The sequence below is a fragment of the Paroedura picta genome, chromosome 5 (genome assembly GCF_049243985.1).
Source record: "Paroedura picta isolate Pp20150507F chromosome 5, Ppicta_v3.0, whole genome shotgun sequence".
In the NCBI taxonomy this organism is placed as follows: Eukaryota; Metazoa; Chordata; class Lepidosauria; order Squamata; family Gekkonidae; genus Paroedura; species Paroedura picta.
Genome location: NC_135373.1, coordinates 81,771,914 through 81,788,704, shown reverse-complemented (window position 1 = coordinate 81,788,704; position 16,791 = coordinate 81,771,914). Strand labels below are relative to the sequence as shown.

Sequence of the window (16,791 nt, the reverse complement as noted above, 5' to 3'; positions counted from 1 at the left end):
GATTCTCCTCCTCTCGTCGTTCGTTTGGCTGGGAAAACTTCTAATCCCAGCATGCAGTTCTGTGCTCTTGCGAATCGGGTGTCGGCGGGGCTCTTGTGGATGACGCAGGGTGGCGGAGCGAGGGCTCCCGGGGCCCGGCCTGCGGGGGGATCCTGTCCGCGGCGATGAAGTGCAGCTCAGTGGGCAGGAAAGCGCGGGGTGGGGAGACGGATGAAGAGAAAATAATTTAACATCCCTCTAAATCTGCATCTCAGCAGTATGGTAGTCCTAGTCTGTGATAACAGAATTGGGGGGTGGGGGATAAGGACTACAATTGTAAGCGAAAGCCCTATTTTCTCAACGGGTAATGAGTGATTCTGCCTTTCATGGTCTACTATTAAACCAGCATGGAGGTTGATCTTTTTTTAATACCTTGTTTTGGTGGGGGTTTAGACCCCGAAAATGCACCAGTGGGTGTGTTCAGGTTCTCTATTTCGTTGGTCTACACATACTGAGTCGTGATTCCTTCGGTGGTACAGGAACTCCCAGAACTCTCCCCATTATTTCAGGGCTCCCTCGACCATGATGAAAGTTAGCTGCAAATAGCTACGATGGTAACCTGGAGTATTTGCAGACGTAATTAGTCAAATAAGGTCACATCGATTACTCTTGATGACTCGTGAAATGTGCTTATATCTCAAGACATATTTTTTTAAATACTTAGAATATTTAGGATTCTAGAGGACCAAGTGCCAATTTACACATTCTCCCCTGGATACCTGTGGTTTTAATTGAGTGGGAATGCTTATACAGTAAAAATGTAGTGATCCACAAATTAAAAGCTTGTCAGGACAATTCACTAATAATCAACATAAATTAAGGAATCCGCTTAATACAAATTCACACCTTAATTTATTAATTTATATTCCATCCTTTCTAATCTATGGGTAGATTACAGTAGAGTGAAAAGAAGCTGGAAAATAGTTTACTTTGGTAGTTATTCTAAATTGAACTTAAGTAGTTTGCGACACTGTAAGGTACAGTCTCTTAAGACGGTATGCCTTGTTTTCAATATTTTACATTATTTGTTGTTGTTAGGTGCGATTCGTGTCCGACCCATCGTGACCCCATGGACAATGATCCTCCAAGCCTTCCTGTCCTCTGCCACAGTGGTCCCCAATATCCAGTTCAGGGACCGGTACCGGTACGTGGATCAGTCAGTACCAGGCCGCGGTTCCTCCTTGTCCTCCCCAACTGCTGCCTCGGGGGCTGCCCTGTCACTCAGCCGCTGGCTCACCTTTGGTGCTCTCCAGTGGTCGCCATGGCTGGGGCTCCCCCTTGGCGTGGCACTGCACAGCTGGTGCTGGCAGCGCCCCCCAGCGGGCAACGGGAAGTCAGGGGCACCAGTGGGAAAGCAAGTGGAGCAGAGGCTCAGGCGGCGGCAACGTCCCTTGGCAAAACGTCCCTTGTGGAGTGGTTTGCCATTTCCTTCTTCGGTGGATCACCTTTTGTCAGAGCTCTTTTCTATGACCTGTTCATCTTGGGTGGCCCTGCACGGCATAGCTCATAGCTTCACGCAAGCCCCTTCGCCATGACAAGGCAGTGATCCTTGAAGGGGATTTTATGTTATACATTTGTTAAACCACCTGCTGCAGAATTAGTGATTCTAGAGCAACAAACAGTTTTGAGCTTATAATGGAGCGAAGAGTGAAGGTGGCCTACAAATATTTAATCAAGAAATAAATAACTGATCTCATTCAGATAGCTAATAGTTAAATTGTTAAAATTCATAATTTACTAAATCTATAACATGCTACTTTAAGTAGAAAATGGAATATGGACTGGCAAATCAATATTTCATTACTGGTGGTGACTGGTAATGACATCAGTGGATCCCTCCCCATATGTACGACCTGCCCCGGATGGTCAGAATTAGGCAACATCTGCTGATCTGGCTGGAACAGTCTTTGGGTGATGATTGCCACCATCTTTTTCTTGGGATTTTTTTTAGTTTGTATAATTGGGGTTTTATGGGGTTTTAATGTTGTATTTTACTGGTTTTTGTGTAAACTTCCCTGAGAACTCCTCATGAGGGGTGGTATAGAAGTTCTAAAATAAATATTTATAGGAATGGAGAAGGATTTGGAATTGTGTGGTACCTAAATTTATTTGGATAAAAAATGCTTGGAAATCTGAAAGTTAGCCACTATGTATGAGCCTCTTGTGGCACAGAGGGGTAAGGCAGCAGAAATGCAGTCTGAAAGCTCTTCCCATGAGGCTGGGAGTTCAATCCCAGCAGCTGGCTGAAGGATGACTCAGCCTTCCATCCTTCCGAGGTCGGTAAAATGAGTACCCAGCTTGCTGCTGGAGGGTAAACGGTAATGACTGGAGAAGGCACTGGCAAACCACCCCGTATTGAGTCTGCTATGAAAACGCTAGAGGGCGTCACTCCAAGGGTCAGACATGACCCAGTTCTTCACAGTGGGATAACTTTACCTTTTATGTAGAAATAATATGTGGGATGTAATTAATCTGATGGATTTTTCAGCATATTTTTGGGCACATTACAGAATGCAGCGTTTTCAGATCTAAAAGTTTTACTTCCCTTTTCAGATGCAGAACTGATCTTGAGCCTACTAACCAACAGCTAAATAGGCAATAGAAAAGAACATCTCTCAAGGTGAAGGTTTCACCAAGTATATTGCTTTAACTAAATTAACGCATCAGAGGGCCCAGAGAAAAGTTCAAATAAATGTATGGAGATTTAGGTATTTATAGTGTTTTGGAATAATAAGGTAAGAGACAAAAAGGGGGTCCTGCTTATTTGATCTTCGTTATTTACAACTCTTCAGTTGTACAAAGGGCACAGTCCAGTTGGGTGTAGTAGTCAGGAGAGCCAGTTTGGTGTAGTAGTTAGGAGTGTGCACTTCTAATCTGGCTTGCCAGGTTCGATTCTGCACCCCCACACACACACACACACACATGCAGCCAGCTGGGTGACCTTGGGCTCGCCACGGCACTGATAAAACTGTTCTGACTGAGCAGTAATATCAGGGCTCTCTCAGCCTTACCCACCTCACAGGGTGTCTGTTGTGGGTAGAGGAAAGGGAAGGCAACTGTAAGCCGCTTTGAGCCTCCTTTGGGTAGAGAAAAGCGGCACATAAGAACCAACTCTTCTTCAAAATTCGATATTTTGGAAGCCTGTTGAAATGAAATTAAGCATATGCACTCTTTGAATAGTGAGTTTAAGAGTGTCTGACTCTGATAGGATAGTGGCCATTGCATAGTGTACTATAGGTGTCCACCTTAAACGTAATAAACTTTATCCATGTTCATCCTTTCCCTCTTCAGAATAAAAAGTCATAAAAGGGATTTAATCTGCATCAAGTAATTCTTAGCACAATGTAATTATTTTGAAAATATTAGCTTAGGTTGCATTTGGATAAGCAATATGCTATGGTATTTCATAAAACAATAATACAAAGGATAGTATTTGTACAATAGTACAAAGAATTGGCAGAGACTTGCCTACAAAAACAGTATCACCTTACAACATCACTCTAGATTTTACTTAGCCCGGTATTCCCCAACTTGGTGCCTACTTTGTGTTTCAGGAAGTAGGCAGAATCAGTATGAAGTCAGATTCTGTGATTGGTTACCTGCTTACTAATACAGGGGCTTTAAAGATGGATTCTTTGCACTGGCTAAGGAGCCAGGATATGGTAAGCAGGGTTTGCTGTGAGGCAGGGTGAGAAACTGAGAAGGAGGGAGCTGGGGGAGGGAGAGCAGCAGGCAATGGCACCCTTTCAACCACTGGGATGCAGTAGGAATCCAAGTGCTTCTCATCAAAGCTGGCTCAGTGATTAACAGAACTGGATATAAAGCAGCCCCAGTTAGACAGAACTACGCTCCATTAGTCACTGAGAAATACAAAACACATTCTCACATTTCATATTACGCAAGAAAAATAGTTTATCAAGAAAACACACATTTAAATGAATACACACTTGGTTCTGCTCATTTGCTAAATTCAAAGATAAAACTGATGATTCTTGGTAAGAAGCAAATGTATAATCCCACATGTATTAAAGAACTCATGAAGTCACATAGTCTTAGGCCAGATTAGAAGGAATCATGTCATGAATGTACAAAAAATACATTCAAATCTTTCTCCCTGTGGCCTTCCTTGGAAATTCCAAATGTGTCCTAGGAGAATAGAAGAAAGCTGCAGCCCAACCAAGACAAGTGCTTCCCTGCTTTATTCCCTGTCTCAGCTCTGGGGAGACATATTTGACTTCCATGTGCTATGCCTGGGCGGCTACTAGAGAGGAAGAGACAAAGATTGTGAGACCAGGAATACAATACTGGGCTTTATTCCTTTCTCCGGGCTGCTTGTTTGTGTGTGCTTTATTCCCTCTTCTCTGTGTGCAGAGACACATTTGGATGAGAGTTACTTGGGGATTGGAGTAACAACAGAGTGAGCCTTTTGCCCTCATTCTTTTTGGGCTTTTCCAGAGACACCAGCTCCTATTGAAAACAGGATGCTAGTGGAGGTGAACCCTTGTCTTTGATCCAGCACACCTTTCTTATGCTCTAAACTCCATTTCAATATAAGACTTCATTCCAGGCCCTCCAGGAATATATACCAATAGCATTGGAATTAATTTATAGTATATGGTACAAATGTGCCAAGCATAGCTATTCTGAAGTTGCACTGAGGTCAGTGGAACTTAGTCCCTTGAATGTGTACATATGATTGCAGCTTTAGTTCTGATTCCTCATAGTTGCTATGTAGAGTTCAGAGCAAAATATAATTCCTTATGGCTGAACTCATATCTTGTCCTTTTCCCCACTCCACTTTCTTTGTAGTCTGCTGCTGAATCAGACTATGTGATTTTTTTCAGGGTGGAGAATCAGGTTGTTTTCCTATCAAGAAAGGCAATGGAGTAGGCCATATTTTTAGCTTTCAACTTCACTCTGCTGTTCACTCTTCATTCATTTATTTGTATAGGTCCTCGGGCAAGTTCCTTCTCGTGATTATGAATTGCAAAACTCTCAGGATGTACAGTTCACTGCTGTTGTTTATTGTTTACAAGGCATCTGCTACTACAAAGCATCTGCTACTACAAAGCTGTAGTATCTGTTGTTTTCCTTGCCATCCATTCAGCTGTGTCCAATTCTTGGCGATCCCATGGCATAGCTGTTGCCACGATCCCCAGTCTCACACCACCTCCCTCAGCCATGCAATGGTCTAGCTGGTGTCCATCCCAATCATGTATATAGCTAATCAGTCTCTGACATCTATTTCCACTATTGCAAACATCTGCATCTGTGTATTAACTTTATCCATTTCAGGATATATGCATTTTAGGTATTTTAGTGTTAGCATTCCGTGCTTTATTGTAGTTGCTAATTTTCTCTAAACAGCTTATTTCAAGCAAGTGGGTCCTTTAAAGCTGATGTGGTATCTTCATGCAGTATTGGGGGGGGGGGGGAGGAAGAGATAGCATTGGCAGTTGTTTCTTTCATACATTATAAACTATTCCGCTGCCAGCAAGAGATTTCCTAGGATACTTTCATTGCAAGCCTGGTATAGGACTGTAGCTTCATGGTAGTTCAGCTGCTCTGTTGCAGGTTTTCTATCCATTACCCTTGCTTGCTTTCTGGTAACTAATGATGCCTTAGGGTTCTTGGTTGTAAGATCTCTTCAGTAAAATTGTTGAAACTCCTATTAGACAAGTGGTCTGTATTGAGGCACCTGAAACAATCTCGAGCGATGGCCATAGTGATTGGGTATATTCATATGAGAATGTAGGCAGTCCTTGAGGTATATTAGCTCAAAGATTTGCAAAGCTTGAAAAGATCGCTATCACCACCATGACTTGAGCTTAGAAGCAAATTTGGAGCCTGTGTAGATGAAACATGACTTAAGGCGGGGGTAGTCAATCTGGTTGACTACCCCTAACTTAAGGGATATGGTTTCTGTGATTGTTCCTATTATCATTCTGCCTGCAGTATTTTTATACTGAGCAACAGCCCCCAAATATCACCTTCTGGAACCTCTTTTTGTACAACTGAAACCACCACTGCAAAAATTGTGTGATAGAATGCAAAAGGGAAGTAGTCTACCAAGCCATTGTTTTTTTTTGTTAGAGGAAAATATCTTTAATTAGACAAAATTCTGTCAGGTTCCGTTAATCCATCAGGCCAAATGAAATGACAGGCTTGTAGTAAACCAAAAATATAATAATCCATTTACCACCATATAATCCCAATTTATCAGAATCAAGAAAGATAGCTATGCTGATATGATTCTTAATTGCTACGGGAGGCAATGTATTCTTGAATTTATCAACCTAGCTGATTTCTAAAACTTTTGCTAAGGTAATATTCCCTTCCTTCACTTTACTAGAAAACTGATCTCCCTAAATTTATGAAGTCCTGCCGGTTTCAAAGACGGATCTGTGAAGAGGTGTTTGAAGCATAGGTTTCACCCAACCAAGCTTATTTGAAGTCTACTTTAGATGCTTGTATTAATTTTAGACAGCAGTTGCAAGTTATGAACCTAACTTGCAACAGCAGCAGAATAGGCATAAATATAAAAGAATTAAAATGCAGATATTTATTACAATACATGCGCACATTATAAAACTTAAAAATATCAATGTGTATCACGCTGTATTGCACAAATCCAAAACATTTTGACTCATGGATAAATGATCAAATAACCAAACAAATATGCCTATTAAGTACATCAAAAGGCAATCCTGCATTGACTAATCTATGGGGGTACAGTTGATAGGTTAACGTTTCAATTATTATTGGTATTGTTCTTACCGTTACTGCTGCTATTATTACCTGATGCAGTTATTGAACCTATATTGTACTTCCATATTTTCTGTAAACCACCCTAAGCTACAAGGGGGGGTATATAAATGTAATAAATAAATAATATGAATATGGTATATTTGCTTCTTCAGTCACTGTTTTGTGTTGGCTCACTATCTGGCATCTTTCCCTACCTGAAACTTATATGTTGGCATAGTTTCAGATTCTGACCTGAGCCTGAATGTTTTTGGTTCTTAACATTAGTTGCAATTGCAGAGGTGGCCAAGTCAAGTATCTAAAGTAATTCATTAACAGTTTTAATAAATCAGTTATGCTGCTCCCACCCCCCAAATTCTGTGCTGAAACCCAAACCAAGGCCAACTTCATAATCTAATTGTACTTCATTAATTTCAGCAGATCAGTTTGGCCCATTTGGGGCTGATTTCAGCATTTTTCAAGTAAGGAAAGAAATGTTTTTGAAGCTAAAATTCATGCTGGCATAAATTGCTGAAATTAACTAGCATAATTCATCCATCAAATAGGCTTAGTTCTCCAGCATTTCCAAGTTGTGCTTACTCAGCAGAAGCTGAATAAAAGCGGATTGCCCCTTGGGGTTATTTTATTCTTGGTTAACGAGAAGTTGAGAGTCTTTCTAGCAAAAGTCTTGTCAGAACCTTTTTCCTATTTGGCCTGGGTTATATTTCAAGGTTTTGACATTTGGCTTGTCTGAGTTAATAATGCGTCTCTAGCTCTTTATTTCAAATTAAAATATAATGTCCTTCCATTCTATAACTCAGGCTCATAGTATCAGCTGCAGGCATTCCCATGGGGCCTTCTCCAGGCCAGTCCTGGTGCTAAGTATGGACTAGGACCTGCATCAGCCTGTGAGTTTTTTCCTGACTTGAATGTGTAAATCAGAACTTCTGTTCTCCTGTCTTAAGGGAAGCATATGGCAAGACAGGCAGAACAAGATGTGTCATGAATATGACAACTTTCTGTCAGATAGTTTCTCTCTAGTCTCTAGAGAGTCAAGCAGAATCAGTATTAAGCATAAGAGACCAGGATGCTTTTTAAAACAAGAAACAAACAAACAAACCCCAATAAATAACATTTGGAAGTAAATTCCAAAGAGATGTGAATCATAGAATCATAGAGTTGGAAGAGGACATACAGGCCATCTAATCCAACCCCCTGCTCAATGCAGGATGAGCCCAAAGCATCCTAAAGCATCAGGACTGGCAAATATCTCAGCAGAATATGGATTACTGTTAGCAGCGTGTGTGCATATTTATTATTAATGTTAAGGTTAAATTTATTTAAAGATAAGAATGGAGAAGTTTTGACTTGATTTCACATGTGGGATGAAGTAGGATTCACAGCTATTCTCCTTCAACAGCTGATTTACCCTCAGACCTCACTTGAATAGTCTGCCAAATGTCAACATGGATCTCTCGTTTCTCTTGTAGTCAAGTGCTTGGCTTTCATTTCCATCCCCTGTGGGTGCATCATTGAAGCAATATGCCTAGCTGTAGTTTTCAGCAACTCTCTGTTTATTGTTCTGCTTCTCATGTAGCATTTTAAAGGCAACAATAATAACTTAGATTGGAACATCTTTTGTTAGCCACTGTTTTCACAGTGGTTGCTGAAAGGTGACCCAGCAGCCTGTTCCCCTCAATTACCAGTTCTTGCTCCTCCCTTAGCACAACAGTCCTTTCTTCACTCAGCAGAATTAATACAAGGCTATCCTAGCACCTGTTTCTGGCTTTCTGCGGTGCTATTCTCCTTGAAGAAGAGTGAATAGCCCAACTTAGCATGGGATTGTTGGAGCTTGGGAGTTAAGCAGAGTTGGTTGGTTGGCCATGGTCAGTACTTGGATGACAGGTCACCAAGAAAGATGAGAGTTGCTGTGCAGAGGAAGACAATGGCAAACACCAGTGCATTTTTTAACCTGGAATACCCCATGGATAGAGTCTCCAAGAATTGTTGGAAAAGTGACAACAGGTTCTTCTTTCTCCTTGAAGAATTACTTCTTCCCCAGCAAGGTGATCCTTAGGCCCATTCCGCACCAGGTTCATTGTGGCAAATTGCTTTCGGAAAGAAAAAACGGAATTTAGAATACTGAAATTCGGTGCAATGCATACTTGCCTTTGTAGTGGAATCCAGTTGCGTTCAAATCATTTCCCACAGGTTTCTGGTCTCGGCAAAAATCGCTAGAAAGGAAGCGATTTTTGCCGTGCTTTGTCCCACCCCTGGCCGTCAATCAAGCGAGCAGCCAATGGGCAGTTGTTACCATGCTCCGGAAAAGCCCCTTTGCCTTTAAGAACATGTTTTAAAAAAAAAGAAAAACACATGTTGCAACGAATATGCCTTGATTCCTTGCTTTCTCCTAATGTAGAGACCCATCTAGCTGGCAGCTGGCCAGTGAGCTGCCGATTCATCATTGCCACACTCCCCCGAGTGAATCCCCCCCCCCGTGCACGGGCGCGATTTTCGGCCGAAAATAAAGGGAACTTGCAAAAGGGGCTGTGTTGTGCTTGGTGACTTGAGGCGAGCTTTAAAGCAGCTCTGTGGAGGGACTGCAGCCGGAGAAGCCTAGCTGGGTGAATGAAGGCTTGCCGGTTCGTTGTTCTCCACTCGCTCCAAGAAAAAAAAATAGCAATCGCTTTGCCGGAAGTTCAGAGGAGAGAGCCAGGGGGAGGGACTTTGCTGAAACCGCAACAATGGTAATGCACAGAACTTTTTTGAAACTGTTTCAGATTGTTTGCAAGAGTGTAGCGCTTTCCAGAGGGTGAATCCACTTTTTGGGATTTCCCTGGAAGCGCTACAACGAAACGCTTTTAGCGGGACTGTTTCAGGAGTGTGGCAGATTGTGTACGACGTCGTGCATAACTGCATATTAGTAGCGATTACAATTTGCCACACTCCTCCTACATTAAACCTGTGCGGAATGGACCATACTGTCCATATTTTAAAGAGACTGGGAGAAGAAACTTGTGCAGATCCCTTGTGATCTTTCCCTGGACTGGAAAAAGTACTTTTGGGATTTAGAGCTATGCTCTTCAGTCATTCGAGATCCAGGATCCACCTTTAAAATCTAGATGGCAGAATGAAACTCACTGAATTACAACTGTGTGACATCAAGTAGTGTATCATCAGTCATGTGACAGAGGGAAAGTTTGCATTATAGCTTCACTGCAAGGGAGGGGGGATGCTTTAATGGTGAACCAGCAGTGGATGGCCTGACTGGGAAGAAGAGAAAAGGTAAAGACTTTTGTGAGGGTGGAGAGCATCTATGAAGCTGACTGTGCTAAAGCACAGGCCACTGTTTGAGTGACCTCATCTTGCTGTCCAACGGCTCTTTTCAGTGTACATGCAAAAAGAAGCAGGAAGTCTTAGATGGGTTCTGCCAAAAAAGTGGCTTTATAGAGGCTTGTGACCATATAAGAGTCCCAACCCACTGGTTGAAGTCCTTTGGAGGGCTGAAACATCTGTGCTATTCAGCCCATTTGTGACAGGGTTATCCCTTTCCTTTGCTATATTATTTTTCTGTTGAACTAAGTCAGATGTTTTTGAAAGTTTTAGAAGGTATCACTGAATACTTTTGTTGGCTATTCTGAGAGCCAAAAAAAGGCTTTATTGGAGAGAAATATCAAGCCATTGACCATTTCTTCTAAAACAGTGGACCGAACCCCCGGTCCGGGGACCGGTACCGTACCGTGGATCAGTTGATACCGGGCCATGGCTCCTCCTTGTCCTCCTCCCCGGCAGCTGCCTCAGGGGTTGCCCTGCCATTCTGCCGCTGGCTCACCTTTGGTGCTTTCCAGCGGCCGCCATGGCTGGGGCTCCCTCTCGGTGTGCCACTATGCAAGTGGTACAGGGGCTCAAGCGGCGGCGTCCCTCAGTAAAAGACTACCCCCCCCGGGCCTCAGTAAAATTGTCAAGCGTTGACCGGTCCCCGGTGATAAAAGGGTTGGGGACTATTGTTCCAAAGTAGCAGTGTGACTGGGGACACAGAAAAAAGGCATCGTTCAGCCTCTCTTTACTCTTTACCAAGGTAAACAAATAGAAATGGAAAAGTGAGTGATTAAAGAATAAAAAGATAGATCCAAAGGACAGGAGCTCATTGGAATGCATGTTGCTAGAGGAGAAAGGGACTGCATAAAGGGGGAACCTGGTCCCGGCCCTGGCTGTTGAGGTGTTTGTATATTTTATTTAATTGTTTTCATTTATCATAAATTTTGCAAACAGTACTCTAGCATTATCATAATGCACCACGTTCCCGACCGCCGCCCACACGCGCTCCATCGACCCGCGCTTCCTGACCACCGCTGAACAAGACTGGCCCTGGTCACAGCCGACCTACCATCCCCAGACTCTGCTGCAGCTGCCCACATCTCAACGCCGCGGGTCCCTGCCGCAGCTGCCGGGGAACAAGGAAAGGAGAGGAAAAGAAGGAAAGGAACACTAACATAATCTAATAAGGAAGAAAGAGAAGTACCAAACCCTCGGGGGGGGGGGAGGGCCCTATAAGGAGGAGGAGGAAGACACAAACAATCGGACATTAATTTAATTAACCAATTCCAGAAAAAGGGGGGGGATTGTCACGGGGCTTCTACAGACTCTGCGAGGGGGGGGGAGAAGAATACAAACGGGCATAACTTGTACCCAGAAGGGGGAAGGGCATCAAACAACTAATAGAAATTAAGCGGGAAAAATTGAGCGGGACATTTGAGCGGGAAGAAAATCAAACGGAGAGGGAAAAGATCACAAACGGAGATAACTCCGTTCCAAGAAGGGGGAAGGGACGCCAAACAAACTACCAGAAACTGGGCGGGAACAAATCGGGCGGGAAGAAAAACCAAGCGGGGAAACTGTAAACAGAAAACGGAGGGGGGGAGGGTAAGGGGGAAGAGAGCGGGGGAGAAAGAAAGACAAGACACCAACCAAACTACCAACAACTGGGAAAAAATCAGGAAGCAATATTGTGATGTGCATAGAAAAGAGGGGAAGGGGAAAGAAGGGAAAAAGGGGAGGGGGGAGGGGAGAAGGGGAGGGCGGAAAGAAGGAAAAAAACAGGAAGGGAAGGAGAAAGTGAGAGGAGAAAGGACTGAAATAAAGAAAAGGGGAGGGGGGAAGGGGAGGGGGGAAAGAAGGAAAAAAAACAGGAAGGGAAGGAGAAAGTGAGAGGAGAAAGGACTGAAATAAAGAAAAGGGGAGGGGGGAAGGGGAGGGGGGAGGGGAGGGGAGGGGGAAAGAAGAGAAAAACGGGAAGGGAAAGAGAAAGTGAGAGGAGAAAGGACTGAAATAAAGAAAAGGAGAGGGGAGAGGGAGAAAGGAAATACTCCAAAATCAAAAAAGAGGAGGAATCAAGAGGGAGTCAAAGATAGCCCAACCTTCACTAGCTACCAACCCACACCTGACTTATCCCCACCCCCCTACCCAGCCATACCAAATTAAATCAACATATCCACCCACCAATCAGCCAAAACAATAAACCCAACACAATTAAACACCATCAACTGACCTACCCCAAACCCACCCAAAACAATTAATTCTACCAATTAAATAACTAACCCCCACCCCAAACAACTGATTCTACCCCAAAACCACCCAAATAATCAATCCTACCAATTAAACAATCAATCACCATCAATTGAACACCCAACCCAGCCTGAGGAAATTAGATCAATCAACCAATTAGCCCAACTTACCAACCAACCCAATAACTTGCCCCCCACTTACCAAACAACCCTACCATCCAACTGAACCACACCCAATTCATAAACCTCAGTCCCAACCCAACATGAAATAACACACAGATCACTCATACACCACACACCCCTGGATTGGGCAACCCTGAGGTGCCACAATAGGCGATCGGGACTACCCCTCCAGGCTCCCACAACGACACACATCCTACACCCAACACATAACTACACAAGTGGAACTGGGAAGCCCTGAGAGGCTGTAATTAGCGATCAGGGCCAACCTCCCACAGATACACAAACTCACACACACAAAGACAGAACCGGGGTTTAACAATCAACCCCAGCCAAACCACTGAACCAAGAATTGAACCAACAGTGTCCATAGAGCTCACAATGCCTAACAAATCTGAAGAAGGAGGAAAAGCAGGGGCCTTGATAGGGTCAGGGATCCCAATAATAAGGGGCAAAGGCAGGGACAGCGGATGGCGGAGGTACATCAAACCAAGGGGGCCGAAAACCAAACATACTCAGGCCCCCTCCAGACTCCGCCCCATCCCTCGTGACACTAGGGTGGAGGCAAAGGTAAACAACCCGCCTCTGACACTGGTGCTGTGCAACGCCAGGTCAATAAACAACAAAACCTCTACGCTGCAAAACTACTTTGTAGAGCAAAGAGCGGACCTGGCGTGCTTGACAGAAACCTGGACCAGGGAAGGGGAGACAGTTGCCCTCAAAGACCTAGCCCCTGCTGGGTTCTCTGTCCTCCACCAGTCCCGGACAGCGGGGCGGGGAGGAGGGGTGGCAATCCTAACCCGAGAGGCTTTCTCCTTTAGAGCCCTCCCTGCGCCGTCAATACCAGGCATTGAATGTGTTGGCCTCGGATGGGGATCAACCGAGAGCGTGGCCATCTGGTTAGTATACCGCGCGCCCACTGCACCACCAGATGCCCTGCCTGCCCTACTAGAGGCGGTGGCGGCCTGGACGCTACAGTTCTCCAGTCTACTAGTCCTGGGGGACTTTAACGTCCATGCTGAGCTACTGTCCTCTAGAACTGGACAGGACCTAGTGTCAACCATGGCAACACTGGGGCTCTCGCAATTTGTTGTTGGCCCCACCCATCAAGCAGGCCACACCCTGGACCTTATTTTCGGCGTAGGTTTGGATGTGGATCTGGTCACAACAACAGCCGTGCCATGGTCAGACCACTATGCTCTAAAGGCTCGGCTAAGGCTTCCACCACCTCCTCAGTTGGGCGCCAAGCAAATTTTAGCTCGCCCGCGGAGACTTATGGATCCAATAGGATTCCTGAACGCTCTGCGGGAACCAATGCCTCCCGGCACTTCTCTCAATGGCCTGGTCAGTGACTGGCATGACAGACTGCTGACTGCCATTGATGAGATAGCTCCCCGACGCCCTCTCCGGCTCCGTCTCAAGCGAGCTCCCTGGTACACCGAGGAGCTTCGCGACAAGAAACGGGAACTGAGACGGCTAGAGCGAGTTTGGAGGAAGACTCGTGACGAAGCCTCGAGAACATCTTATAGAATGCAGATGAAAGCCTATGAGATGGCGGTGAAGTCAGTAAAACGCAATTTTTACTCGGCTACCATCGCATCTGCAGACTCACGCCCAGCTCAATTGTTTAAGGTAGTTCGATCCCTCACTGCCCTGATTGAAGGGCAACAAAACAGTAGCCAATTGGACATCAGCTGTGAGGCATTTGCGAGCCATTTTGCAGACAAAATCTCGACACTCCGCCACGACCTCCCTCCAACCTTAGATACAAAAAGTGAACTAAAGGCCCCTTGGCCGTCTTTGGAGAAAACTATGAGTAACTTCAGACGACTCACGCTGGCCGAAGTGGACAGGATACTAGCGACAACAAGACCAACTACATGCCCACTAGACCCTTGCCCATCCTGGCTCTTAAAAACAGCCGGCATAAGAATAAAGGGCCCCCTCCGGGAGATAATCAACCTATCTCTCACAACAGGAGAATTCCCGGAGGGTTTGAAAGAGGCCGTGGTACGTCCACTGTTGAAAAAAACATCTCTAAATCCACAAGAGCCTAACAACTACAGGCCCGTCTCGCACCTAGCATTTCTGGGCAAGACGATAGAAAGGGCAGTCGCAAACCAACTGACGGAGTACCTGGAAGAAGCTTCGGTCCTAGACCCATCCCAGTCTGGCTTCCGGCCTGGCCATGGGGTAGAGACAACGCTAGTCGCCCTGACGGACGACCTCCGTCGCCAGTTGGACCGAGGCGGGTCGGCACTGCTGATATTATTAGACCTCTCAGCGGCGTTCGACACAGTCGATCACGAGCTTCTAGCTCGCCGCCTCATCGATGCTGGAATACAAGGGACAGCCCTTCAATGGCTGATCTCCTTCCTTCAGGATCGTGGACAGAGGGTTGCAATAGGAGAGAAAACATCAGACCGCCGGCAACTTACTTGTGGAGTCCCACAAGGAGCGGTCCTCTCTCCTATCCTATTTAACATCTTCATGCGCCCTCTCGCACAACTGGTACGGAAGTTTGGGCTGGGTTGCCACCAATATGCAGATGACACCCAGCTCTTCCTCCTGATGGATGGCCGCCCTGACTCTCCCCCAGAAGCATTAGCCAGCTGCCTGGAAGCAGTGACGAGATGGCTCAAGCAGAGTCGTCTGAAGCTCAATCCTTCAAAGACGGAGGTCCTGTGGCTGGGTAGGAAGGGGCCATGTGAGGAAGCGCGCCTGCCTACCCTGGATGGCGTGCAGCTCTCTACGGCTTACTCCGCCAGGAACCTAGGCGTGATTCTGGACGCCTCCCTCACAATGGAGGCCCAGATCACAAAGGTAGCGCGGCTGGCATTTTACCATCTCCGCCAAGCCAAACTACTAGCGCCCTACCTGGCCCCGGAACATCTAGCCACAGTGATCCATGCGACGGTCACCTCTAGACTGGACTTTTGTAACTCGCTCTACGCAGGCCTGCCCTCAGCCCTGACCCGGAAACTACAACTGGTTCAAAATGCAGCAGCCAGGATCCTCACAGCAACACCGTGGAGGTCTCATATCCGGCCTATTCTCCACCAGCTGCAATGGTTACCAGTTGAATTCCGGATCAGACTAAAGGTTCTGGTTATTACCTTCAAGGCCATACGCGGTCAGGGCCCAGTGTACCTGAGGGACCGCCTCCCCGCCTATGCCCCCAAAAGAGCTCTGCGCTCTACTACCACCAACCAGCTAAGGATCCCTGGCCCTAAAGAAGTCCGTCTGGTCTCGACCAGGGCCAGAGCATTCTCTGTTCTGGCCCCTACCTGGTGGAACGAGCTCCCAGAAGAGATCAGGGCCCTGACGGAGCTTAAACAGTTCCGCAGGGCCTGCAAAAAGGAGCTCCTCCACCAGGCATTTGGCTGAGACCAGACATAATCAACAGCGACCAAGGGCCCCTGCTCCCCCCCCACCCCCCCTCAGAATTCAGTAAATAAACCACCCCCCTCAGAATCCCATCAATAAGCCCTGGACCTGTTTGTAGTACTATATTGTTATACCGTTATATTGTGCTGTTATTTTGGTTACAATTATTAGTTATCAGTTATACATGTTACAGACTGTTTTATGTATTGTTCTCTGTTATGATGTAAACCGCCCTGAGCCTCCGGGGAGGGCGGTATATAAGTATGATAAATAAATAAATAAATAAATAACCATGTTCACTTGAAATAAATCTCCATTGGACATTCTTCTGTATCAATGTGATTTAGAACAAGGACTTGCTGAACAAATTATGCTTATTAATATAATAGTTCAAATAAGCAGAATTTCATCTGAAATTATGTGCTCAGATAGAGAAAGATCAAAAGAACAGTAGAGAACGCCTCCAAAAACTTGCAAGGTTATACGGAGTGCAATGTGTCATATATCCTCATATTGTGCTGCCTTGGCCTTTTGATTACAGCTTTTAAAGTGACAAACACAAGTTAGAACATCTCTGCTGTGAACATCCATTCCACGAAGAGCCAGAAACATTTCTGTGTTAACAGTAATAGTTTCTGATATTGCAGTAGAGGCACGCATGCTAAGCTGCTCCCCTGCCCTTTCAGGGCATACCTTGTGCTGGAAATTGTGATTCTGACACTCGCAATTAGCATTTCGGAAGACCAGTGGGAGGTTGTGTAAATCTTGGTCCTCTCATAATGCATATATATGTGTTAAATATAATAAGACTGTCAAGAATTGGTGTCCTACTTTGTAAATACAAGAAAACACATACCAAGATACAGATCGGTATCTT

General features: G+C 45.3%; 1 long non-coding RNA gene across 1 annotated transcript in view; it reads left to right on the top strand.

Annotated features, from left to right (window-relative positions):
- The first annotated feature begins 22 nt into the window (after window positions 1-22).
- LOC143838038 (uncharacterized) overlaps window positions 23-16,791 on the top strand; it is a 34,829-nt gene continuing 18,060 nt past the window's right edge. The window contains exon 1 of the long non-coding RNA XR_013231208.1: window positions 23-343. This is a non-coding gene — a long non-coding RNA (uncharacterized LOC143838038). The remainder of the gene's footprint in view (window positions 344-16,791) is intronic.